Here is a 27,971-nt window from a genome sequence, read left to right on the forward strand (position 1 = left end):
TGGATTGAATGTTCTCTTCACTAAGTATGAATGTAAGATACTTGATGGAGGAGGTGACTTTATGAGTGTTGGTGTAAGGACAGCTGACAACTGTTATGGTTTAACACCAAGTATAAGCAACAAATGCTTTAGTGCAAAGATTGATCAAGTTGATTTGTGGCATCAACGGTTGGGGCATGCAAGTCATAAGCAATTAGAGAAGATTCCCAAATGTGGTGCAGTTGTTGGTTTACCTAAATTTGAGAAGATAGATAAGTGCATATGTGGACCATGTCAAATAGGTAAACAGGTGAAATCCAAACATCCGTCTGTAGCTAGTGTTCAAACTTCAAGACCTCTAGAGTTGCTGCACATTGATCTTATGGGTCTTGCTGGAGTTCAGAGTTTAGGTGGAAAGAAATATATTCTAGTGGTCGTGGATGACTTTAATAGATATACTTGGGTTGTACTTTTGAAAGATAAAGCTGAGGCTCCTGAAAAGATGATACATCTGTGCAAGAAATTGTAGGTTGAGAAAGAAACTGTGATAGCCAGAATCAGAAGTGACCATGGAAGAGAATTTGAGAATACCAAGCTGGCTACCTTCTGCAATGATCAAGGCACACATTAAGAGTTCTCTTCACCCAAGACACCTCAACATAATGGAATATTGGAACGGAAGAATAGGGTTGTTCAGGAGATGGCTCGTGTCATGCTGCAAAATAAAAAGTTGCCAAAATCCTTCTGGGGAGAAGCAGTTAACACTGCTTGCCAGACACTCAATTGTCTGTATTTCAGACCTGATTCCAAAAAGACTCCTTATAAACTCTGGAGAGGAAAGAAGCTTGTTGTTAAGTATTTCAGGATATTTAGTAGTGATTGTTACATTCTATGTGATAGAGAGAACCTAGAAAAATTTGATGCAAAGAGTGACAGGGGATATTTTCTAGGTTACTTCTCTACTAGTAGAGCATATAGAGTGTATAATCTAAGAACCAAAACAGTCATGGAATCTTCAAATGTTGTGATCAATGATGAAGTATGCTCAGAAGCACATTCAGAAGATACTGCTTCGGTTTGAGATAAGCCTATGGAGGTTGATGACTCACTTCCTATTGATTATGTTGGGAAGCATAGTGATGAAGAGTTGATGGTGCTAAATGATGCAGTTTCTGTGCCATCAAGTCCGGAACCATCCACTCCGGTTCATGAGACTCAACAAGCACAACATGAGTTTAGTCCTTCATCAGAACAAAAAGGTACCTCTACATCTCTAGTCAAAGGTCCTTCCTCTAGAGTAAGGCTAAATCATCCTTCCACAAACATATTGGGAAGTTTGAATGATAACATGAGATTAATATCAAAAGCCTTAAGTGTAATTACACACTCATGCTATCTGTCCCAATTTGAACCGAAGAAGGTAGATGAAGCACTTCAAGATGCTGATTGGGCAAATTTTATGTATGAAGAACTTCATCAATTCGTTTGGAATGATGTGTGAGAATTAGTTCCTAGACCAAAGGGTGTAAATGTGATTGGAACTAAATGGATCTTTAAGAACAAGTCAGATGAACATGGCATTGTTATCAGAAATAAATCAATACTTGTTGCTCAAGGTTACACAAAAGTGGAAGGGATTGACTTCGATGAGACCTTTGCACCGGTAGCAAGATTGGAATCCATCAGGATACTTCTAGTTATAGCTAGTCATCTGAATTTCAAGTTGTATCAAATGGATGTCAAAAGCGCTTTCTTGAATGGAATGTTGCAAGAAAAGGTATATGTTGAACAACCGAAGGGTTTTGTTGATCCTCACAGACCAAATAATGTGTATAAGTTGAAGAGAGCCCTGTATGGTTTGAAACAAGTTCCACGAGCTTGGTATGATAGATTGACTGCATATCTCACTGAGTATGGATTCAAAAGGGGATCTGTGGACACTACTTTCTTCATAAGAAAGGATAAGAATAGTTTTGTTGTAACTCAAATTTTTGTTGATGATATTGTTTTTGGTCCTACTAATGACTCTCTTGCTCATTCTTTTGTAGATGAAATGAAGGCTATGTTCGAAATAAGTATGGTTGGTGAACTAACTTATTTCTTGGAATTACAGGTGAAACAAACAGACTCAGGAATCTACATCTACCAAGCAAAGTATGCAAGAAATCTAGTCAAGAGATTTGGACTGGACAATGTTGCACATGCTAGAACACCAATGGCTGCGAATGCAAAATTAACAAATGATCCATCAGGTGAGTCTGTTGATGTTACATTATACAAAAATATGATTGGATGCCTTTTGTATTTGACTGCTAGTCGGCCTGATATTGCTTTTAGTGTTGGTGTTTGTTCTAGATTTCAATCCAATCCTAAAGTTTCACATTTGAATGCTGTAAAAAGAATCATTAAATATGTTGGTGGAACTTGTGATTATGGATTATTTTATAGTAAAGAGTCTAATCTGTCTCTTGCTAGTTTTTTTGATTCTGATTGGGCTGGTAATGCTGATGATAGAAAAAGCACCACTAGTGGGTGTTTTTATGTAGGAGCCAATCTTGTTGCTTGGATGAGTAAAAAACAAAATTCTGTGTCTTTGTCTACTGCAGAGGTAGAATATATTGCTGCTGGAAGTTGTTGCTCACAGCTTCTTTGGATGAAAAAGGTTTTAACTAATTATGGGATATCCCAAGATACCATGGTTGTTTATTGTGATAACTCTAGTGCTATTGATATATTTAAGAACCTTGTTCAACATTCTAAGACTAAGCACATAGAGATTAGATATCACTTTATTAGGGATCTTGTTGAAAGAAAGATTGTGTGTCTTGAGTATATCCCTACTGAATGACAAAATGCTGACATCTTCACCAAACCCCTTGATAGAAGTAAGTTTGAGACACTTCGTCAAGTAATTGGTGTGATTCTGTGTCCTTGATCTATCTTGGTTTTCTTCATCCTTGTGCTTCATTACTATTCTTTGTGACCATTGTTCTTTGGTTTTTGTTTTCTTTATTTCTAGGATTTGCATTGCAAAACATTCATACATTTCATTCTAGGTTGTTTTTGTTTTTATTTTTAAAATATAAAATAAAAAAAAGAAGAAAAAGGAAGCAAGTTGTGTTTTGCAGTATTTTCTTGGTTTTTGAAAACAAGATTGGTCAATTTATTTTCACATAACGTGTATTTTGTACTTTGTTTAGCTTTGATGAACTTTCTTATTACACTTTACTAGTTGAAACTTTGTAGTGCATGTTGTGTGGGAAAGATGTTATGGTTTTGATCACTTTGTCTTGATCTTGAAGTCACATGTCTTTGACTGTCAGACTTGAACCTTTAGAGAAAGGCATAGATAACCATCTCACCACAATTCACTAGCCAATTATGAACACCTTAGTGCATATCGTAAGATTTTGTGCTTGAGAAAGTATAGCATATGCACAAAAAGATCATAAGGTGTAGCCTCAGTTTAAATGTTAAAATTGATGTGTACATTATTGGACTTAAAGCTAAATCAAATAATTGCTAAAATTGGTGTGTACAATATCCCGGCTATTTTAATAAGTTTCTGAATAATTTAAAATTTGTGTGTACAATATGAGGCAAAATCAAGAAACTTACATGATTGGAAGTTTATGATTTAGGAGATGTGGGAGTTATATGATGTAACTCTTTTGGTAATAGTCTCTTTCAAATTCCATGTGATGAATCTGTAGACTTTGTGTTTAAATGCTACACACATATCACCTCACATGTATCTCAAAATTTTGCTAGTTGCATACACTACACAAGTTACTCTTTCCTAAACATTGTACATGTTATTGTGTGTGTCTTTGGTTTGACCAACCAAGTTTGCAAATACTTTAAGTTTTTATGCAAAACAGATTTGATGCTTGAGAATTTATGGAGAACGTTTTATGATCTTAATTTTGGGAAAACTGGGTTTAAAATAGTTGTTTTTGAAATACATTACATCACATACTCATGCATTTTGTTCATCAATTTCAATACTTTGAGGTGTTTCTAAAATGTGTCTTTGTTATTTTCAAAACTGTGTTTTTTCTCAAAAATTTTGTGAGCCTTTGTCTGCTTCGATTGATCCAATTTGTTTTTCGATCAATCGAAATTGTTTTAAAATTTTTAAGGAAGCCTCTGTTTGCTTTGATTGATCCAATCTGTTTTTCAATCAATCGAAATTGTTTTAAAATTTTTAGAAGAGCCTCTGTCTGTTTCGATCAATCGAAACTGATTTTCGATTAATCGAAAATCGTGAATCAGGTTTTTTTAAAATCAGAGTTTGACTTGTTCAAACTTACTTTTCAAAAAAGTTTTCAAACTTTTCTCTCTCTCCGAATTGGACAAGGCTTGCCCACAAATTTTTTGTCGTTTTCCTCCGGATTTTTTGCAAGGTTTTCCTCTCTATAAGCTGGTAAGTCCTTTATGCCCTTCCTTTTGCATTTTATTTCATGTTTTCATGCATTTCATTGGGTATTTTCGGAACCTTTCAAATTGGGGTTTTTGATGTTTCAAGCCATTTTTTCTGAAATTGATCATTGGGTTTTGTTCCTATAATGTTATAATCATGATCTATGATGTTTAATTTGATCAATTTGGTATTTTGTGCAAAATTGAAAATTCTAGGGCTTGTAATTATCCGAATTTGGGGTTTTTGTTCAAATTGATGAAATGGGCTTGTTGAATTGTTGTAATTGATCATTATTTTATATAATCTACCTTGTGTGATGATCAATTGGTCAATTTTTTACAAATTGAACAAGTGGTTTTTCAAATTTCTGGGGTTTTTGTTAGAAACTCTATGCTCAAGCCAATTTTGTGAACTTAAACTTAATTTGAACTTAATTGCACTGCATTAGAGCATGCATCATGACATTTAAACTGTTCATGCATCATATAGATTTTTGTTATATTTTTTTTTTGCTAACTTGCAGTCTACCCTTGTTTTTTTTTTCTTTTTTTTTTTTTTCTTTTTTTGCTTTGTGTCTTTGTCCTTTTCCTAGCACCATGCCTAGGAAGACTAGAGCCCATAGGACCCCCTCCACTTCTTCTGAGTTTCCCTCTAGGAGTGAGTTGTTCAGGAATGACAAAAGCAGAGAGGTCTATGAGAAACTGAACTGTAAGAGAAAGATTTGGGCTGAGCATTCTGTTGTGTTAGATGAGGTAGATCCTGCCATTAGGGCAAACCTTGAGAGTAGAGGTTGGTTGTCTTTGTTAGAGGTAGATCATCCACCCCTGACCGCCCTGATTAGAGAGTTCTTCTCGAATCTCTCTTGCCACATCTATGATTCCAACACCCTAGTTAGGAGTTGGATACGAGGTGTTGAGTTCACCATTACCCCTCGGATAGTGGCTGAAGCTCTTGAGGTTTTGGTCGTTAGGGAGCCTATTTATCTTTATGAGGAGTCTCCACCCCTAGATGACGTTATGTCTTACATCACCGGGTCTTTTATCTAGTGGGGTTCTGATTCTCGGATCATGTCTGCTGAGCTTACTGAGACTGCCTATCTCTTCTTTAGGACAGCGCGTCATTCTTTGTGGCCTATTTCTCATCTCCACACCATCCCTCTTGAGCGATGTGTGTTTTTGTACGCTTTTGTTTCCAGTGCGTCTATCAACTTTCCCCATCTGTTTCTTCGTTCTTTGAACGAACTTCATAGGAGTTCTGTCGTAGCTCATGCTCTTATCCATCCTATTTTCATTCATAGGATTTTGTTGTTTCTCGGTTTTGTTGATTTCCCTGCCGGTGAGCCCATTCATGTCATAGCTCCCATAGGTGCCACCTTCCTTAGGCAGAGGGCTGCTCACTTGAGAGTTGGCTCTACGCGTCCTAGAGGTGGGTCATTTGGTGTTGTTCCCCCTCCTCCCTCTTCTACAGGTGCTGATATGGCTGAGGCGTCTGGTGGTGCTACTACTTATGCTGATGTTCCTCCACCGACTACTTCGGATGATTCAGACATTCGACATACGTTGGATCGTGTCTTGACCGTTCAGGCGGCTCATGGATAGATTTTGGTGGACGTGCTCGATGAGATCCATGCTTTGCACGCAGAGTTGGTACAGTTTCGACAATCCTCACCGTCACCTCCTTTTAATGATGGATTTTTATTGCCCTTTGGCATTCCGTCACAAAAAGGGGGAGTATATTTTGGTTTTGAGCATTTGTAGATTTTTGTTTTCAGGGGGAGAGCATTTTTGTTTGTTGAAGCTTGTGGAGATTAGATTGTATTTCGGTGATTCACTTTGTATTTACCTTTTTAGCTCGTTTTTGTTTTGTTGGGCTATTCATGATAGGGGGAGATACATTTATTGTTTTATATGTTTCTTGTTTCACTGCTTATTGATTTATATTTATGAGTTATTCATTGATATATGTCTTTATTGTGTGTTGGTTGAAATCAAGAATTTGTTTTGTTTACTTGTATTTTCCACACATGTGGTTATGCATTTTGTTTAAGTGTTTCAGGAAATATACAGGTTGGTTCAATTGAGCTGCTGTCTACACTTGCAACTGATGGATAGTAGTTAGGATTGGATTTGTTTTTATGAGCATTTTTTTTTTTTTTTTTTTTTGTAAAGGGCTTTTCTTTGTAAACTTTGAGCTTTTAGTTTTGTTTTGTCACAGATTGCCAAAAGGGGAGTTTGTTAGGTTCTAAAGACTTAGGAACTTATGTATTTAGAATTCTAATGTGTATTGTTGGCAAACTATGATCAAAACAAGATGTTTAGTCATGTTTAGACTTGCTCAAAGTTGTGTCATTTATGTAAAGTTGGATTTAAGTTGATGCAGAATTAAAAGTGCAATTCAGCTTGGTTCGATCGATCGAAGCTTAGGCTCGATCAATCGAAATTTAGGCAGAATGCATTTTTCTGTAGAATTCCAACTTAGCCCTAGTTCATTTAAAACGTTTAGGGTTTTGTATTTTTGCCCTAGGTATATAAGGCAAACCCTTGCCACGTTTTAGTGTTGCTTATATTGCTGTTTGTGTAAATCTCTTGTGAGATCTGTGAGGAGCTTTCCTTTACACAAGCTTAGGATTATCACGAGGAGATTTGTTTGAGAACTTGATGATCATTCAGTTGCTGCCATAAGAACTTAAAAAAACACAAGCGGGTGTGCTTGTACTTGCTGGAGAATCCAAGAAAGAAGGAGTCCGTGGTCTCGGAGCTTGCACGTGGTCGTGTCAATAAGTTTTTATTGATGGGTAGCAATTGAATGTTAGTGGTCTAAGTCCTATTGTAAAAATTCGATTCTTTCATAGTGGATTTAGGTTTACCTTGAGGATAGTTAAGTTAAATCCTCCCCAGGTTTTTACTGATTTGTGTTATTTATCTTTCTACTGGTATGCATGATATGATTATTTGATTGTGATAACATAGATTTGGAATTTGGACTAAGTAATAACTTAGCTAATTACCTAAGTTAATTCAATTGTGTTTTTAAGGGGTCTAAAAACCATCAGTTCTGTTGTGTTAAATGAGGTTGATCCTGCCATTAGGGCAAACTTTGAGAGTAGAGGCTGGTTGTCTTTGTTGGAGGTAGATTATCCACCCCCGACTGCCCTGATTAGAGAGTTCTTCTCGAATCTCTTTTGCCACGTCTATGATTCCAACACCCTAGTTAGGAGTTGGATACGAGGTGTTGAGTTCACCATTACCCCCAGGATAGTGGCTGAAGCTCTTGGGGTTCTGGTCGTTAAGGACCCTGTCTATCCTTATGAGGAGTCTCCACCCCTTGATGACGCTATGTCATACATCACTGGGTCTTCTATCTAGTGGGGTTCTGATCCTCAAGTCACGTCTGCTAAGCTTACTGAGACTACCTATCTTTTCTTTCGGATAGCATGTCATTCTTTGTGGCCTATTTCTCATCTCCACACCATCCCTCTTGAGCGATGTGTGTTTTTGTATGCCTTTGTTTCTGGTGCGTCTATCAGTTTTCCTTATCTGTTTCTTCGTTCTTTGAACAAAGTTCATAGGAGTTCTGTCGTCGCTCATGCTCTTTATTCATCCTGTTTTCATTCATAGGATTTTGTTGTTTCTCGGTTTAGTTGATTTGCCTGCCGATGAGCCCGTTCATGTTATAGTCCCCATAGGTGCCACCTTCCTTAGGCAGAGGGCTGCTCACTTGAGAGTTGGCTTTCGCGTCCTAGAGGTGAGTCTTCTGGTGCTGTTCCCCCTCCTCCCTCTTCTACAAGTTCTGATACGACTGAGGCGTTTGGTGCTGCTGCTACTGATGCTGATGTTCCTCCACTGACTACTTCGGATGATTCAAACATTCGACGTACGTTGGATTATGTCTTGACTGTTCAGGCGGCTCATAGACAAATTTTGGTAGACGTGCTCTATGAGATCCGTGCTTTGTGTGCAGTGTTAGTACAATTTTGACGATTCTCACCGCCACCTCCTTTTGATGATGGATTTTGATTGCCCTTTGGCATTCTGTCACAAAAAGGGGGAGTACACACTTGTGGGGTTTTTGTTTTCAGGGGCAGAGTTTTTTTGTTTGTTGGAGCTTGTGGAGATTAGATTGTATCTAAGTGCTTGACTTTGTATTTCCTTTTTAGCTCTTGATGTTTTTTTTTGTTGGGCTATTCATGATAAGGGGAGATACATTTATTGTTTCATATGTTTCTTGTTTTACTGCTTATTGATTTATATTTTTGAGTTATTCATTGATATATGTCTTTATTTTGTGTTGAGTGAAATCCAGAATTTATTTTGTTTACTTGTATTTTCCATACATGCGGTTATGCATTTTGTTTTAGTGTTTCATGAAATATATAGGTTGATTCAATTGAGCTACTGTCTACACTTGCAACTGATGGATAGTAGTTATGATTGGATTTGTTTTTATGAGCATTTTTTTTGTAAAGGGCTTTTCTTTGTAAACTTTGAGCTTTTAGTTGTATTTTGTCACGGATTGCCAAAGGGGGAGTTTGTTTGGTTCTAAAGACTTAGGAACTAATGTATTTAGAACTCTAATGTGTATTGTTGGCAAACCATGATCAAAACAAATTGTTTAGTCTTCTTTAGACTTGCTCAAAGTTGTGTCTTTTATGTAAAGTTGGATTCAAGTTGATGCAGAATTGATAATGCATTTCGGCCTGGTTTGATCAATCGAAACTTAGGCTCGATCAATTGAAAATCGGGCATAATGCATTTTTCTATAGAATTCCAACTCAGTGCTAGTTCATTAAAAACATTTAGTGTCACGACCCAAATCCTTGGAAAATGAATTTAGATGCATGACTGAATTGCTAAACTTATATAAATCCATAAACATAATTAATCCAAAATAAATCAATACTCCAAAGAAACAGTACTCTTAAAAACCTCTTACAAAAATCTAAACTCCACAAATGGGAAATTAATCTCCACCATAACAAAAAACATGAATCACAAAATAAAGGTAACTAAATTCTATAAGTCTTCAATTCATACTAAAGTCGCCTACAACTTCCATGCTCTACCTTGCACCTTACAAAGCAATCCAACGGTTCTATATTCCAAACTATACTTTAATCTGAAAAATAGTAATTGATGGGGTGAGCCACACATCTAGTAAGTAATTATACAGAATACACAACGGAATAGAGTCAAGCCAGGCACGAGTATTTTGATTTTTCACAAACTCATTCAATGATATCAAAAATAATTATTCCAAAACACATAATGAATCACTTAATATAATTGTAATCACATCTTAAAATCAGTAGAAAACACATACATATAATTGATCAAAGCATAGTGTCACATATACACATCACATATTCTCACATACAATCCTGTGAGTGGATACCAACATCTAACCACTGATGGTGAGGGATCAACACATATTCTCACATACAATCCTGTGAGCGGATTTACACATATACCTGATACATCCGATCAATTCTAAAACACTTATTTTGAGTCACATATCACAAGGCAAAGTTTATACAAAATATAATAATTTTCTTAATATTAACAATTTCCTTTTCAAATACAGAGGCATATCAAAGATCACAATATCGAATAGAACGTAAATCAAAAGATGCTTGACTCTTATGGGGAACGAATAGAACTGAGGAGTTTATGTAAATATATTACAATTCTTGAGTAAATCTAAAAATTAAATTTGCTAAAAGAAACATTTTAAATACCATTTGGAGAATAGAAATATGACCTTGAAATCACTTGGTTCTAACAAATTTAAAGAACAAGAACCTTTTTTTTTTTTGAAAACTTACATTGAAACTCAATTATTTACGGAAAATAGTTTAGTTTAGAAATCACTTTTAAAAGGGGATTTGGACATTCGAAACTTATTTAAAATTCGAAGTATCTCTTTAAAATATTATTTAATAGTTGAAATTTCTCTTTAAATGATATAAAAATAATGCTTTCGATAAACTTTAGAAAACATAAGCTTTAGAAACATAATTTTTGAAAACTTTTGACTTCTAAGAACCTAAAGAATAAAACTTGTGCATATCATGCATAATTACTTACAGCACTTGAATCACTTTGAAAGTCCAGCTGAAACACCCTCCAAATAGTCTCAAAAATACTCTTAGATAGGACCTAGAATCAATCATGAAAATTTCTTAATATCCTCCACAAAATATAAATTTTATTGACCTAAACAATTGACTCACTAAAATTAAATGTGCTAAGCCTGCAGCCAATACTTTAGGATTTAATATATGTCCTAAACAAAAGTAGAACCCAAAACATGAATTTAGGCTCTATAACTGAAACTTTGTTCTAAAATACACATTATGGGCAAACCTAGGATTTAATATATAACCCCAATGAAGACCGTGGGCCAAAACTAATATGACTTGTTCAAGGACTTAATATCATTGGCCCTAATGTATTAAATATCTAAGCATTATTTTGGGATAAAAAAATAGAATTTGGGTAAAAGAATAAGTCTGCCATTAACCTTTGAAAGAATTGAAAACGTGTTGATCTCTAATGGTTCCTTGTAGTCAAAGTCCTAGGCAAAGAATAAGTCTGCCATTAACCTTTGAAAGAATTGAAAACGTGTTGATCTCTAATGGTTCCTTGTAGTCAAAGTCCTAGGCAAAGACTATGAAGGCCATTACTTTATCCATCTCTAATGATTCATTGTAGTCAAGGTCTAGAAAAAGGCTACGAAGGCATTACTTTATCCATCTCTAATGATGCCATTACTTTATCCATCTCTAATGATTCATTGTAGTCAAGGTCTAGAAAAAGGCTACCAAGGCCATCACTTTATCCATCAGAGAAACTTGAACTTTGACAAAAATGTGAGCAAGCTAGTGTGAACACTATAAAACCTTATTCATGGTTTAATAGCATAATCCCAACGGCAAGGAAAACGGTGGCAGCAATTGTTGACTTATAAATTAATTATATATATATATATATATATATCCTAATGAAAACGTAGAAGTCATGCCTTAGTTCATGGGTACACAGCGGCAATCTAATCGTAAAATATAAGTAGAATTTTAGGACCAAAATCAAACTTCTGTACAATCTAACATCACAACTGATTCCAAGATAACCTTATAAACTTTTAATTCTTTGTTTCTAATGGTGAGAAATCATACCTTGAAAAATCTGATCGCCTCTTTAATTGTATGTGCTCTAACTCCAAGGAAAACCTCTTAGCCTCTTTGATAAAACCCTTTCTATGAAAACCCTAACGTCTCTTCCTCTACCCTGTAGTTTTAATTAGAGATGTGGGCTTAGTGGGGTAGCGGGCTGCAGTTACAAATAAAAAGAATACCTATGGCCCATCAATTAAATTTAAAAGAAATTTAGTAATAACCTTAAATAAAAGTATGTGGGGTATTACATTTTGGGTTTTATGTTTTTGCCCTAGGTATATAAGGCAAACCCTAGCCACATTTTAGATGTTGCTCATACTGCTGTTTGTGTAAATCTCTTGTGAGATCTGTGAAGAACTTTCCTTTACACAAGCTTAGGATTATCAAGAGGAGATTTGTTCAAGAACTTGATGATCATTCAGTTGCTGCCATAAGAACTTAAAAGAAACACAAGCGGGTGTGCTTGTACTTGCTAGAGAATCCAAGAAAGAAGGAGTCTGTGATCTCGGAGCTTGCACGTGGTCCTGTCAGTAAGTTTCCACTGGTGGGTAGCAATAGGATGTTAGTGGTCTAAGTCCTATTGTAAAACTTTGATTCTTTCATAGTGGATTCAGGTTTACCTTGAGGATAGCTAGGTTAAATCCTCCCCAGGTTCTTACTGGTGTGGTTTCCTTGGTCATCATATCATTGTGTTATTTATATTTCCGCTGCTATGCATGATATGATTGCTTGATTGTGATAACCTAGATCTGGAATTCGGACTAAGTAATAACTTGGCTAATTAACTAGGTTAATCCAATTATGTTTTAAGAGGTCTAAAACGTACACCTTTATTATGATTAAGAAATAAGACACATTGGAATCAAACTCTCTATCCCCAACAGAGTCGCAACTGTGGGCGCAACACATGGTCTGGGGAGTACGCCTCGACCGAGTGGACCGAGTCGGTGAAAAGGAGTTGCCACCTAGTTTTATGGTCTAGGAACCATGTATATAGCACCCTTACGTGGAATGACTGATCTTACTACCAGAGTATGGGTTCAGAGTTTAGGTATGATTTTGGGAAGGTGTTACACCATTGTGCCTTACGTCTTAATCTAATTAAAGGCATGTTCAATATTGCATCTTAAACTCACATACACACTAGCATACATCTAAGCATACAACATGGAATCTCATCCCAAACCCTAACATAGATCTATCATGGCATGTCACATCACATCTTAACATACATCTATCACATGTAGTCCAATACATCCAAGGCAAAAGCATGTATATATCAAATCAAGGCAGAAACATTGGCATAGCAAGACTGAAATAGCATGTGATATCATCAAAACATCAATAGGATATCATCCAACAAAACACATTCATATTCATCATCAAGGTAACTCCATATGCATGTTCATGTGAATGCATGACTTAACTTACTTACCTTACTGTATCTCCACACCTATGCATCAATGGATGGCCATGTTAATGCATGTTCATGGCATTAAAGCAAGAAATAAAAAGAAAACCTAATCTAGCATGTTAAAGGCAAACGAGTAATTAAACAGGGGAATAAAGACTTAAAAAGCATAAAAAGGAACCAAACATAGGAATATGATGTAAAAGAAACAAAGATACAGAAGCAAAAAACTCAGATTAGGGTTTCTGGACATGAGTATGCGTGTGCATGCATAGGCCTACTTACGCAGGCCAGTTGTATGTGTATGCATACTTCGAGTTTGCATGCGCATACAGAATCATGTGTACATAGACACACCTGATGAACACTAACCCAGAAACTTAGAAACACAAGAAACAGAGTAGGACTTAAAACAATAAATCTAACAACCTAGCGTGCTTTTAAACATAAAAACTACTAAACCCTAGGTTAAAAAAACTACTAAACCCTAGGTTAAACAAACATTTCTAAACACAAACAAAGCAAGGAAACAAGACTAAAGTAGAAATGAAAGAAAAAGAGTTTAGAACTCAATACCTCAAAACAAAAGCTCCTAGGATTAATTTTGACCATTCCCCCAGTCAAATCTATTCACAATCAAACAAAGAAGTGATTATTAATCTTTAAACTCAAAGGTCAAGGCCAAAAAAGGCCCTAATTAGAAAATATTGACTTGAGGATGTTTTGTGAAAAACTCCTTCTTCGATTCACTATTTCTCGTGAATCTGATGTTTTCCCTCAAGAGTTTCTCTGTGTTCTTAAAATATACCATGTAAGGCTTTATATTGTTGAAAAATGGGGGTTTGCAATAGCTCCCAGACAATGTGGGATTCATTCCAAACCTTAGCATTAATGCAGAAAACTTGCCTTTCATAGCTCTCTGGAACCCTAGCTATGTACGCAGGTCTATGCCTATGTACGCATGCATCTAACCTGCGTATGCATACACATTGCGCAGAGGGTTTCCTTGGCCTTTATTTTCCAAAAATAGCTTTATTTGCTCATAAAAAGTTATATTTTCCATTTTAACATTTCCTAAGTCAATTTATAATATGATTGGGCCCTAAACCAACCTTGTGCCTTAATATTTTAGCATCATTGGGGAACAAGGGCCCGAGTCATAAGGGGTACAAAATACGGTGTCTACAGATGAAAAATGTGCCATCAAGAAAATTTCCTAAAAGGGACTCGGGGTCTCATTTATCAAAGACAGGTGTGAACTTGCACGAGATAATAGGAATTAGGCTTAATGACACAAGCAAGCAAGGACTCATGTGTGAACATGTAGGCAAACATGCAAAGATGCAAAGGAAGCAAAATGAGAGGCACAAAGCAAGAAAGACAAGCATAACATGGCATGGATCAGAGAAAGGGTATGTGTCAAGCAAACCGACATTACAGGGATGTGTTCTCACAAGTAGTTACACCCAAACAAGCCACAAGTAGGACGAATGCAACCACAAACAAGGAAGTGGCCCCAAAGACCAACAAGCACAAGCCCACAAAAGGCACCAAGCATGGCAAAACCTAGATCTAGGCAAGCAAACATTGATATAAAGCAAAGAAGCAAGTAAGCATACACATGCATAAAGGAAATGATCCAAGCCCTTTGATATAGGCCTAAGTGTATGGATGTAGGCCTAGACCACAAGATCTAGATCTACACCCTACCTAAAGGGCCAAAACGCAAGAAAGAGATATATTAAGAGACATAAAGGCTATAAAAGCACATGGCATAGCATCCAACATGTATATCTACACATGAACATGGCACGGAGCACATCAAGATATAGATATAAGCATAAACATGGCAAGGAGCACCTAAGTATGTAGATCTAAGCATAAACATGTCAAGGAGCACCTAGCATATAGATCTAAGCACAAACATGGCAAGGAGCACATAAACATGTACATCTAAGCACAAAAAGGTATTTAGACATATCCTAGCCCAAGACGGCCAAGCCAACATCATTAAAGCAATAAAACATGTTAGAAAGTAAGGAGAAATGCTAGAAAAGCTACAAAACATGATAGGAAGCTAGATAAAGCAAGAGATATACTATGGAAAGAAATAAAGTATGTTATAAAGTAAGATAAAGCAAAAGGTGTAAATAGTGGCTAAAAAGCTACATCTACACCCTTAAAACCTCAAATCTAAGGTCCTAAGACCAAGGAGAGGAAAAAGAGTACAAGAACACAACCTCTTGATTGCTGAGAAAAGAGAGAAATCAAATGTTTTTGGATGTGTTAGGGAGAGAATTTAGAGAGGAAAAGAGAGGATATTTGCCTAGAAAAGTGCTCCAAAATGCCCAAAATCCATCTTTTTTGAAATCTAGGGGTTTGGGGGTTTAAATAGACTTTTGGAAAGGGAATTCAATAATCTTTGCAATGACACTCGCCCCAACCCATTCTAACAGTTGGATCAAAATTAGGATTTTTGGTGCCATCAGGAGTCAACCTCTGGTCAAACTTGACAAAAATCTCCGAGTGGCTCGGGTTTGATGTAGAAAGATGAAAAATGTTGTCTTGGGATGATTTTGACCAACTTTGACTTTCGGTCAACTTAGGGTTGACCACGAGTGTTTTGGTCACTTTGACCTGAAATGGAATTTTAAATGCTTCGATGCCCGAATGCGTCATGCCACGTCAATCTAGATGTTTCTGCAACCCCATGGAGAAGAGATAATATTTTTGGAATTTTTGGGGTCCGGCATGCAAATCGAGGGCGTACAAAATACGGTATCTATAATTGCCCCTTCTTTATATGACATCTCAATTGCAATGAGAGGTGTTGGATAAGGAACATAATTTCACATTTTGTTGCCCCAAATTTGCGTGTGATAACTACACTGCTTATGGGCCAGAACCGGTCTTACCCTAATAAGGTTGAGCCTCTAAAGAGGATCTGATCATCTCTAGGTCCTTTCTTCTCAATTTGACATTCTTTGGCACTGAGAAAACTCCCCTCCTCTTTTTTTCACTTCCTGCAAATATGTTAGTGCCTATGCAACTAGGAAATCATGCTAGATATTATTATTATTATTGGCATTTATATATCCTTTTCATATTTTTTTTTGGCAACATCAACGAACATGCAAATGATGGATGCTATGAAAACACATAGAAAAAAAAAAAAAAAAAAAATCCTAGGAGAAATGTTAGGTAAACATGAGAAATTGTGTAAGATAAAATGGAAGATTTGGGAGATTTAAAACATGGTGATGATGCAACTTTGATTTGAAGGGAAAACCTTAAAGAAGGAGAGTAGTTTTGAAAATGTGGAACTAAACGAGTGCTATCGAATTGAATCCCGGGAGAGATACTTGGAAAAAACTTGACATTTTGAGACACTTGACATTTGAGATAAAAATCAGGACTAAATGATCGCCGTCGAATTGAATCCTAAGAGAGATATTTTAAAACATTTGACATTTTGAGATAAAAATAAGGACTAAACAATCACTGTCGAATTGAATCCTGAGAGAGACATTTTGAAAAACTTGACATTTTGAGAAAGGGGTTCCTACACCAAGTGTGGAAAAGGTTCCTACACCGGGAAGGCGTGGGAAAGTTTTATCGAGAGAAACACGTCCGAAAACTACCTAAAGGCAAAGGTGTTTGAAAGAGACTTTCTAGGGGCTACTTGAAGTTGAATGTGCTTCAACGAGAAAAACTAGTCCAAAGACTACCTGAAGGTAAAAGTGTTTAAGAAAGAGACCATCTAGGGGCTAGTTAAAGCTAAATGTGTTTCAATGAGAGAAACTAGCCCGAAGACTACTCGAAGGTGAAAGTGTTTGAGAAAGGGACCCTCTAGGGGCTAGTTAAAGCTGAATGTGTTTCATTGAGGGAAACTAGTCCAAAGACTACCAAAAGGTGAAAGTTTTTGAAAGAGACCCTCTGAGGGCTAGTTAAAGCTAAAAGTGTTTCAACAAGAGAAACTGGTCCGAAGACTACCCAAAGGTGAAAGTGTTTGAGAAAGACCATCTAAGGGCTACTTTTAGCTGAATGTGTTTCAATGAGAGAAATTGGTCCAAAGACTACCCGAAGGTGAAAGTGTTTGAGAAAGAGTCCTTTTGGGGGCTAGTTAAAGCTGAATGTGTTTCAATGAAAGAAACTGGTCCAAAGACTATTCGAAGGTGAATGTTTTTGAAAGAGAACCTCTGGGGGCTAGTTAAAGCTGAATGTGTTTCAATGAAAGAAACTGGTCCAAAGACTATTCGAAGGTGAATGTTTTTGAAAGAGACCCTCCGGGGGCTAGTTAAAGCTGAATGTGTTTCATTGAGAGAAACTAGTCCAAAGACTACTCGAAGGTGAAAGTTTTTGAAAGAGACCTTTTGGGCTAGTTAAAGCTGAAAGTGTTTCAATGAGAGAAACTAGTCCGAAGACTACCCGAAGGTGAAATTTTTTTAAAAGAGACCCTCTAGGGGCCAGTTAAAGCTGAATGTGTTTCAATGAGAGAAACTGGTCCAAAGACTATCTGAAGGTGAAAGTGTTTAAGAGAGGCCCTCTACGAGCTACTTTAGCTGAATGTATTTGAAAGAAACAAGTCTGAAGAATACCCAAAGGTGAAAGAGTTTCAATGAGAGAAACGCGTCCGAAGACTACCTGAAGGTGAAAGTTTTTGAAAGAGACCCTCTGGGGTCTAGTTAAAGCTAAATGTGTTTCATTAAGAGAAACTAGTCTGAAGACTACCTGAAGGTGAGAGTTTTTGAAAGATTCCCTCTAGGAGCTAGTTAAAGCTAAATGTGTTTCAACGAATGAAACTAGTCCAAAGACTTCCCAAAGGTGAAAGTGTTTGAAAGAGACCTTCTGGGGGCTACTTTTAGCTGAATGTGTTTCAATGAAGGAAACGAGTCCTAAGACTACCAAAAGGTGAAAGAGTTTCAACAAGAGAAAACGAGTTCGAAGACTACCAAAAGGTAAAAGTGTTTCAATGAGAGAAACATGTCCGAAGACTACTCGAAGGTGAATGTTTTTGAAAAAGACCCTCTGGGGGCTAGTTAAAGCTAAATGTGTTTCATCGAGAGAAATTGGTCCGAAGAGTACCCGAAGGTGAAAGTGTTTGAGAAAGATCTGATGGATTGCCCCATTGTAAGCTCTTTAGGTTTCTTGATTTTCTGAATTCTAGATTCAAAGCTTTGGAAAGATCCCCTCTTGGAAATTTTGAAACTCTTGGTCATAACTGCACAAAAACTACCTCGGTATTGAGTTAGTCTTGATGAATTATGCATGCTTAGCATCTATTCAAGCTCCCACAAGGAGAGATTTCTCTTTCCCCTAATGGATATCTTTAATTGCACTGGATAAAGGGAATATTGTCCATGGTTTGAAAATATCATAATTAAAATTGCCCCAGTATCTGGATTGTGACTAGGGCCAACCTTTGGGCATTGAGGATCATGTTTAAAGTAATGACTTAGGCATCCTCCACTGGGATGAATTCAAGGGCCTCGAAAAGTGTACAGGGTAATGATGCTCAAATGATATTTAAAATATGGGGTTGAGCATTTGGATCTTTTGAGTTTAGGTCTTTTTAAAGATGCTTGGTAGTGATTGAGAGAGGCTTGAATAAGCTGTTGCAATTTTAAGAACCCATTTTTTTCCTGGAAATTCCTTCGGAAGAAATGAATAACCCTTAAGGATTTTTGGACTTTAAAAGTTTGGAGGATCTGAAATCCTTACCATTTGAAATCTTTAAGGGTCATCATTTTTCCTTTCTGTTTCAATTGGTTTTGAAACAAGGTTCAAAAATTTTGGAAAGTCATCCATGATCACAAAAATCTAGTTGAATGCATGTACCACTAGAGAGGCTCGATAAGGCCATATTTCCTATGTGTTTTATGAGTGTATGTGCTTGATGTCTACCATTTACCTTCAATATGGAACATGCTCACAAGCAAGGATTTTTAAGCAAAGTGTTCATGCTTATCAAGTGCATAGGTGTCCCCTTTTTAAGCTCATGTAGGGAGAACTTGAATGATATGTTTGGCCTTTTGAACTCTTCGAGTTTGAAGCAGGGATTGGGAGAAAACCCTAACCACTTTTAGGCATGACTCCTTAGCATATGTGAATGATTTTGTCATCAATGATTAACTAAATGTTCAGTGTCCCACGACCAACTGATCCTCAGTGATTAGTGAGGTCTTTCATTAGGTTATAACGTGGCCTTAGGGTTAATTGGATGCTTGAAATGAAGGATATTAGGCTCAAAACTTTCACATGTGGGTGATTATTTGGCACAAGCTCCATAGACTAAGTAGTCGCTCTCAATCAGGACAGACTTTCTTAGGACCGTAATATATGGGTATGGTTTTCCTAGGCTTACAGGAGGATATTTTTTGCAATGAAATTCTTTGAAGGGTTTCCTAAAGTCAAGGATTACACTTCATCGAGAATTTTTTTTCAATTGCCTCCCATGCTTGGCAATATCCTCAATTTGAGTCCATCTCTTGAACTTTGTCCCTTTTCATCTTTTTGGGGCTTTCATTTAATTTTTCTTTGGCCCATGTCTCTTGACTGTTTCGAGCTGAAATTTTTTTCTTTTGCCCTCTCTTTGCTTGGGGTTCCATTTGACTTGATTGGCCCATGGCTTTGTCATTTGATTGATTTGGGCTCTTTTCTCATTTTTCAATTAGGGACTCATTTGATGGACACAAATCTTGGAGGTCACCTAGCATGAGATTCTCATAACCATCTAAACTTCCCTAGTGTGGGGGGTAATCCTTGACTAGGTTAAACAAGAAGAGAATTCAATAAGCTCAATTGGGCTAGCAAGGGATATTTTTCTACAAGTGGGATGGTAGTGAAATGAATGTCTTTCTCTATCATCCTGAGTGCTTACTTCTTAGCCTAAGGAGCTTGAGTGCCTATTATAAATTTGGGTAGTTTTTGAAAAATATTTTCCTTCTGGCTTAAAGGGGCTATCAAGCGATATAACTATTTGGATAGCTGAAACAAATGCCTCCATCATTTCAAATCCAATTTTTTGGTTAATGAAACTTGAACATATGGTCATTCACTGATTCAGGGTCCACACCAATTTCAGGTAAGACCTCCTCGAAGGGTTAATAGTCAAGAAGAGAACTGAATATAACACTTTGCAAAAGTGGTGAATAGTTTATGAATGCAAGGTTGTTGAGATGGGATATCATGAGGTGAGTGTTTGGGGATCACATGCCCCTCATCCCTAGTAAGGCATAGCCACTTCACTCTAACAACCCTTTCTCCACAAAAGGTGTTTTGGCATTGACTTACCACTCTTAAAAGATGCATGTGTTTTGAAACACAGATTTTCATGATTTGATATTTTGATTTGAATCTTTATGCTTTGATTTTATTTTGGAAAATCCTTTTTGAAAAATATGGACAAAATCTAAGCCAACCGAGATGAGAGAAGGTTTTTTGGGATAGTATTTAGGATGTGGTGCCAAGGAAAAACCTGGGTTCCAGTGTCTTTGATGGATGGCATTCCCAATATCCAAAAGCTTTTACAAAGGTCCACTTAGGGGATGAAGGTCTCTGCCTCACAAAGAAGCCTTAGATGCTTAACCCCATATTTGGCATACATCTTTTGGATGAAGATTTTCTCTGATATGTGGTGAAGAATCTTGTGAAGCACAAGCTTCATTTTCATGTTAATCGTTGAGATGACCTGTCAAGGCAACATGCCACATTAGGGACCTAAGAAAGGCAATATGAGAAATCAACAAGAAGGGATGTTAATGCAATTCCTTGATATTTTGATGGGGCATTATCACCTAGATGCTGAGGAGGCAAATGGCTCTCTATTCGTATTATCACAAATGTTCAGATGTTTTTTCGTCACTATTCATTTAAGCATGCGATGTAAGTGACGTCCCATTGGCTTAATTAAAGCATGTTCCTGAAAAGGAAATTGAATTGAGTTAGTGACACATCAGACTATGCCAAATCTGATAAAATAGGAAGAATTTTAGTCCTCATTCGACCAAATTTAATCCCTTTACTCTTCCACCATGGTTCACACATTGGTGCTCATCATGAGCAAGTTCTAACATTGTATCATTGAAGTAGCCAAAGCTGATTTCTTGTGCATCAGAGAATTGTCGAGTGAATTACCATGGTTGAGATGGTCCCAATACTGCTAGGAATGTCCCATTCTCCCTGAATGTAGGCTTGCTGCCTTCTTCCATCATTAATGTGGAAGTCAAAATTTGAGGGAATGCTTCAAGTAGGTTGCAAGATCATCTGATGATCCTGCAAAGAAATTGCAACTGTGGCTCTTACTAAAGCTCAAGATGTTGTTGAGTCTATTGTCTAGAATTCCATTTGATGGGGAGAGACTGTGCGAAAAGAGTTGCCCCAGTGTGGCGTTTTCCATGGTCTCTCAATCACTTTCACAACTTGGTGAGATTTTCAACTAAAGGGTGTGAGGATTCACATATCAAGACACCCAAAGACATCCCAGGATACTTGAAGGAAGAGAGGATTTTGCTTAGGAAGACCCAAAGGAAACACCTAGACTACCCAAAGGTGAAAAAAGATTTTGAGAAAAACCCGAAGGAAAAGAAGATTTTGCCTGAGGGAAATCGAAGGGACCACCTAAAATACTTGAAGGTGGAAGAATGCCTTTTCTAAGGGAAACCCAAAGGAAGAATGCCTTTTCTAAGGGAAACCCAAAGGAACCACCTAGACTACCCAAAGGTGAAACAAGATTTTATCTGGAGAAGACCCGAAGGAAACACCTAGACTACCCGAAGGTGAAATAATATTTTGTCTGGGGAATACTTGAAGGAGGCACCTAGACTACTTGAAGGTGAAAGAAGATTTTATCTGGAGAATACTCGAAGGAAAAAATCCACTGAGGCAAGATGAAGAAAAACCAAGTTTGAGCTGTTTAATCTTGCTTGAGAGGTATTGGGTTCTTTTCACCCTTTCGAGATTCTTTCACAGAAGAGTTTGCGAGCCATATGAATCAACTTTAACTTTTGGCTCAATTCCTCTCCCAAACTTGCAGAAGCTAGACTTTGAGATTTAGTTTCGAAAAGGGTGTGGTCTCGATTGACGCATCCTTAGTGTTTTTAGAATTGGTGCCAAATTTCCACGATGAAAATTCGACAGTATTTTGCCTTATTTTCATGGTGGAAATCCGGCAACACTTCGCCTCAGGTGCGTCATAGCACACAAAACACTATTCTCACCAAGCTTTCACTGTAAGAATATGGCAACGGAGGTGCCCCATTTTCATGGTGAAAATCCGGCAGAGTTTTGCATTTAGTGTGCTATGGCGCACCTATAGGGTTAAATGCTTGTGTATATGGTGCGTGCCAACATGTATCATGCATAATGCTATCACATAGAGCAAGAAAGTAAAGCAGACATTGCCAACGTCCCAAGGGTATGGCCTAGCAAGGTATAGGAAATATAAATCAAACATTGCCATACCGAGAGAACCCTAATACTTGATTCTAGGGAAAAGGATAAGAGAGAAGAAAAGAGAAAACCACTCGGGAAGGCTAGGCCTCCTAATCTACTGAACATTTCCCTTAAATGTGATATGGTGATATGATTCTAGATGAATGTTAGGGTTCGTTGATCATCATGATAGATGAATGATTAGGTTTTGGGATGATCGATGCCATGATTGTATGCTTAGATGTACGCTAGTGTGTGTGTGAGTATAGATACTGTGAGAAATCGGGAAACTTGGGTGATCACAAAAAAGGGGTTAGGCATAAGCATCTTCCCTTTTCAAGATGATATGGAGTCACCACTTATTTTATAAGTAAAATAAGAAAACTTTACAAACTATAATATATATTGAATAGTATGCATTCTCATTAATTTGAAATAAATACATCTTGGTAGAAAGAACTTTACATTGCTTTGATTCCTAGGTACAATTTAGTAAAAAAAAGAAGAAGGAAAATACAAAGCCTTGTTTCCTAGTTACAATCTACCAAAAATAAAATAAGACAATAAATCTACCAACCTAAGATTCCAATGTTCAGGGGCTAGGTTACAAGTTGGGAAGGTGTTAGGCACCCACCCTACCCAGACAACGTCTGTCTTCTAGACTTCAAATGACCTTTTAAATACCCATTAAAAAAATAACACGCAAATTGTTGTGACAATATTCTTAAATCTAAAATGTGCAGAATACTAGATCTGTTGCATTTATGCAAGGAGGAATCACATCTAAATTTTATTTGTAGGAAAATGATTTTTAAGAGAAGTTCAAATTAAGCAAAATGAATTTTTTAATAAAAAATTCAGATCTGATTTCTTTTAAGTAACAGGGAATGGATTTTTTGAAAAGTTCCCAAATTTGATTTCTTAAATAAATAACAGAATGAATCTCCAAAAGGAAAATCCAAATCTAATTGTTTAATTAAGAAACATAATTGGTTTTAAAAGAAATCGCAGATTTGATTTTTCAAAGTAAAAAAGAATGAATTTTTAGAATAAAATTCAGATCTAATTTGTGGTTTTGGAAAACAAAGGAGATTTGCAAAATAATTTCATATTTGATTTTTGGATTAAGAAAATAATGTAGTTTTGAAAAATGATTCAAATCTAATTTTTGGTTTAAGAAAATAATTCAGATTTGAAAAATAATTCAGATTTGATTTTGTTTTAAGAAAACAATGAGATTTTGAAAAATAATTCAGATCTGATTTTGTTTTAAGAAAACAATGAGGTTTTGAAAAATAATAGATTTGATTTTGTTTTAAGAAAACAATGAGGTTTTGAAAAATAATTCAGATCTGATTTTGTTATACATAAAGCAATAGATTTAGGATTTAATCATATGCATCACATACATACATGAACACAACACATGCATAAACAGACATACATCATATAACCAAAAGAGAATCAGGGCAAACAAAAGGAAGAACATGTTAAGAGCATGGAGATTTGAATCAGTTATATGAACATATAAATAAAGAGATGGAGACTTGCATGAATATATTCTACAAGGAGAGAGTTATTTCAAAAATCAAGGAGAATGAATATTTTCTATGATCTAAAATAAGAGCCACTAAATAGAAAAGAAATTCCTAAAGCAAACCTTCCAAAATTTCTTTAACGTAAAGGGAATTAGAGAGGTCAGAAAAAGGTCTCTTGAATGTTGGGAGGCCTCCTCTATTTATAGAGGTCTTAGTTGCTTAGAAAATAAGCTAAGTTTGCTTAAAAATTAAGTCCAATCAGCTTTAAAAATAAGCAAAAAATGTATGGGAAAAATCCTAAAAAGAGGAGATTTGGATAGGAGTAAGCTGATTTTTCAAATTAGAACACATTTTAGTATTTTTAATCATATCTTTTTACTCAAACTTTGGATTAAGTTGAAATTTTGATAGCTAAAGGAAAATTCAATTATCTACAACTTTTCTAGAAATATCCTAGTCCAAAGTTCAAATTTTACTATGCCAAAAGTGCCCTGGAATGTGAATATGAAATCTGCTACTTGATTAGCACGCTTTTGAAGTGTTTTCCAAGTCTAAAACTGTATTTGGACGAATTTTAGAGTTATTTTCATGATAAATCTCATCCAAAAGTGATAATTAGGATTTTTAAAACAATTATTTTGAATATAATTATCCCAAAAGCCTAATTATCTACAGTCTTTAAATATTATCAGCTTAATTGTTTTAATCCTGTGCAACAAATCCCACTTTAAGAAAAATACTTAACCAATCACAAAAATTCATTTTATTAATTTTAATCATTAACCAATCAAAATTGATTTCAATTAATCACATGTGATCAGTTCCACCCACACAAAATGCATGCAGACCATGAAAACTTGATCTCATGATATCTTTTAATCCGACGGTCCGATTTGATAATCTTGCATATCGTCACAATCATTAGAATCTCAAGATCATTTTTATGATATGTGATGAATGATTTAATGCATGTAATGTAATTATGATTTTTTGGGTACTTGGAATGGTCATTTCAGTCAACTTTCAAGATTAAATTATGGGTGCAAAATTAAGTGTCTATAGAATGCCCCTCGTTGACAAAGCTTTAAAAGCAAATGTCAACGTAAAACAAAGACACTAATTTTAGCAACCATGATTTAATCAAGGTTGATTTTTCAAAGATTTACTAGCCCTAGAACCTAGAAACTTGGGACATAGAACTAGTGTTTTGCTATCCTCCAAAAGACTAAGAAATGTTGAATTCTAATTTGCTTAATGAATGATGAACCTGGGTAGAATCTTGAATGCAGATGAGGCAACTGAGAACTGTATTCGCCCGATCTGAAATGAGGTGACCAAGAATTGTATTCTCCCGATCTGGAAGCCGACTAAGAACTTTATTCACCCAATCTGACTTGGAATGACTGAGAACTCTATTTGCTCAATCTGAAATGAGATGATCGAGAATTGCATTCGCCCGATCTGAAAGCTGAGAAGAACTCTATCTGCCCAATTTGACTTGGAATGATTGAGAACTCTATTCGCCCAATCTAGAATGAGGAGACCGAGAACTGTATTTGCCCTATCTGAAAGCCGACTGAGAACTCTATTCGCCCAATTTGGAATAAGGTGACTAAGAACTGTATTCGCCCGATCTGGAATAAGGTGACCGAGAACTGTATTTGCCTAATTTGGAAGCCGACTGAGAACTATATTCACCCAATCTGGAATGAGGTGACCGAGAACTATATTCGCTTGATCTGAAAGCCGACTGAGAACTCTATTCACTCAATCTGGGCATCTGGCTTTTCCTGAAATGGACAAAGAAAATCGAATTAGAATTGTGATGATTGGTACTTTATTTGCTTAACTTTTGGGGAAGTGAAATTTTCCATTCCTTTTTCTTTCACCAAAATAATCAATTTTATCCCTAGGAAATTTCCTCTCTTTCTTGGAAAATCTCCTCTCTCTCTTTTTTTGGATGAGTTAACTCAAGTTTTACTGAGTCAACTCAGTCAAACTTGGGTTGACTCAACAATTAAAAGAGGAAAGAGAGAGGGGGGGCCAAAATTTTGGCTTCCCTCTCTTCTTCTTCATCTTTTCTTATTTTGTTCTCTCTTTCTTCTTCCTCTATTTACACTATTCACAAGCTCCATATCTCTTGTGTTTTCTCTTTTTCCACACCATTTCTTGCTTAGAAAATCACTTCTCTAGTCTTCCAAACTTGATTTTTTTACACCTTCTTGAAAATCTCTTCAGATCCTTAAGTTTTTTAATATCCTTGAAAAGCCCATTTTTCAAACCCATTTTCAAACCTTCGTCTTTTTTTATCTTCCATGGCTTTTCCTCATGGTCCACCTAAGTTCCTCAAGTTTCATGGGAAGAGATATGATCCATCAATTAAGTGGAATGGTGAGGAGGAACTCCTTCAAGACCCAATCAATCATGCTCCATACCCATCTACCAAGGACTTCAAGGTGAGCTCATTTTTTGTTTTTTTGGTTAATTTGTTGTTTTCTTTCTTGGTTGACAAATTTATGGCGGGCATTGTTATTTTTGTTGTCATTTGCTCTCATGGGAATTCTCGGATGTTGTATGATTTGAGTGAAAATTATTGTGTGTAGGCATGTTGATTTTTTCGGGCATTTTTGAATTGTTGAGTTGTTTGATATTGTCAAGTTTGGACAATGTTGATGATTTATGGAGCTTTGCATTGTATGTAGCTTTGGGCATTGTTGGATGAATTTTGACTTGATTGGGATGTGTAGGCATTATTTTTCATGGGTATGAATTTTTTTTTTTTTTTTTTTTTTTTTTTTTTTGGGTTGGATGTAGGTTTGGGACATTGTTGAATGAATATATGGAGATGAAGATTTTTTTTTTTTTTTTTTGAACTATTGATTGGGACATTGTTAGATGAATTCATGGATATGGAAGATTCTTTGAACTGTTGTTGGGATGTCATTGAATTTTAATTTGTGAAACTATTTGTTTGACACAATGGCATTTTTGAATTGTTGATTTTTTGTAAGGGGCATTTTCACTTGGTTGCTGGGATTTTTGAATGGACATTCTTGGAATAGGGCATTTTTGTGGATATAATGATGATTGACAAAAAAAAAATTTTGGGGTTGATTATATTTCTCACGTGAGGTATTTTTCTTGGTTGGTTACCTAAGACTCGTCTATCAACGCTTCCAAAGCACTCTTTGTAGGCTTGGCAAATGGTGATTGATGGCTTAGACGCCGAGGATGTGAGTTTTATTTTCTGGTTCATTGGTGGAAGTTTGATTTGGTTGTTGTTGTTGTTATTGATGTTTTTTTTTTTTGTGGGTTTTCTCTTTTCATTTTGGACTCTTTGTGATGTTTAGATGGGCTTGGATCCTTGGGTGGGATGCGAGGGTTGTGTTGAATATGCATGGGTTTTGGAGTTAAATGAGTGTAAAGTCTTATTTGAATGTGGCCATGGTAGATACTGGTATCTTGGAGATTGGGGGCTTCCATAGGTTCACCATGTATATCCTCCTAAAGTGATCCCTATCCATCCTTGTCCCTCAGTTTGGTTGGCCAACCTTTTAACTGTTGAAGAAGTAGCCAATGCAAGGGTTGGCCGCACCAATCCTAGGATCCCTGAGGACTATCTTGAGTTCGTCAAGGCTCATTTGCAGGGCTGCTTAGTTGATGCCTTTAGAGCATCAGTGAGCTTCCTCTTTTCTAAATTAATTTGTAATCTTCGCCATTTTTTTCATTTGAGAAAGTGTCTAAATGTTTCATCTTTAGGCTTCATCCCATGGTGTTGGAAGTCCTCCTCCTAGCAATGTTGGTGGTCCTCCTGCTTCTTTTGCAGAAACGTATCCCAATTTTCTGGCATGGCAATATGAGATAATGAATCCTGATGGGTCTTACAGCTTTTTGAATTTAGACCGACCTAAATATACTCTGAATGTTCCTTGGAACAGCCTAGTGTATTTCCAAGCCCTTTTGGTCTTTTATCTCATGCTCTTTGTTCTCTTGGCTATTTCTGAATTTAGGTCT

This window comes from Quercus lobata, chromosome 1, assembly GCF_001633185.2.
Source record: "Quercus lobata isolate SW786 chromosome 1, ValleyOak3.0 Primary Assembly, whole genome shotgun sequence".
Lineage (NCBI taxonomy): Eukaryota > Viridiplantae > Streptophyta > Magnoliopsida > Fagales > Fagaceae > Quercus > Quercus lobata.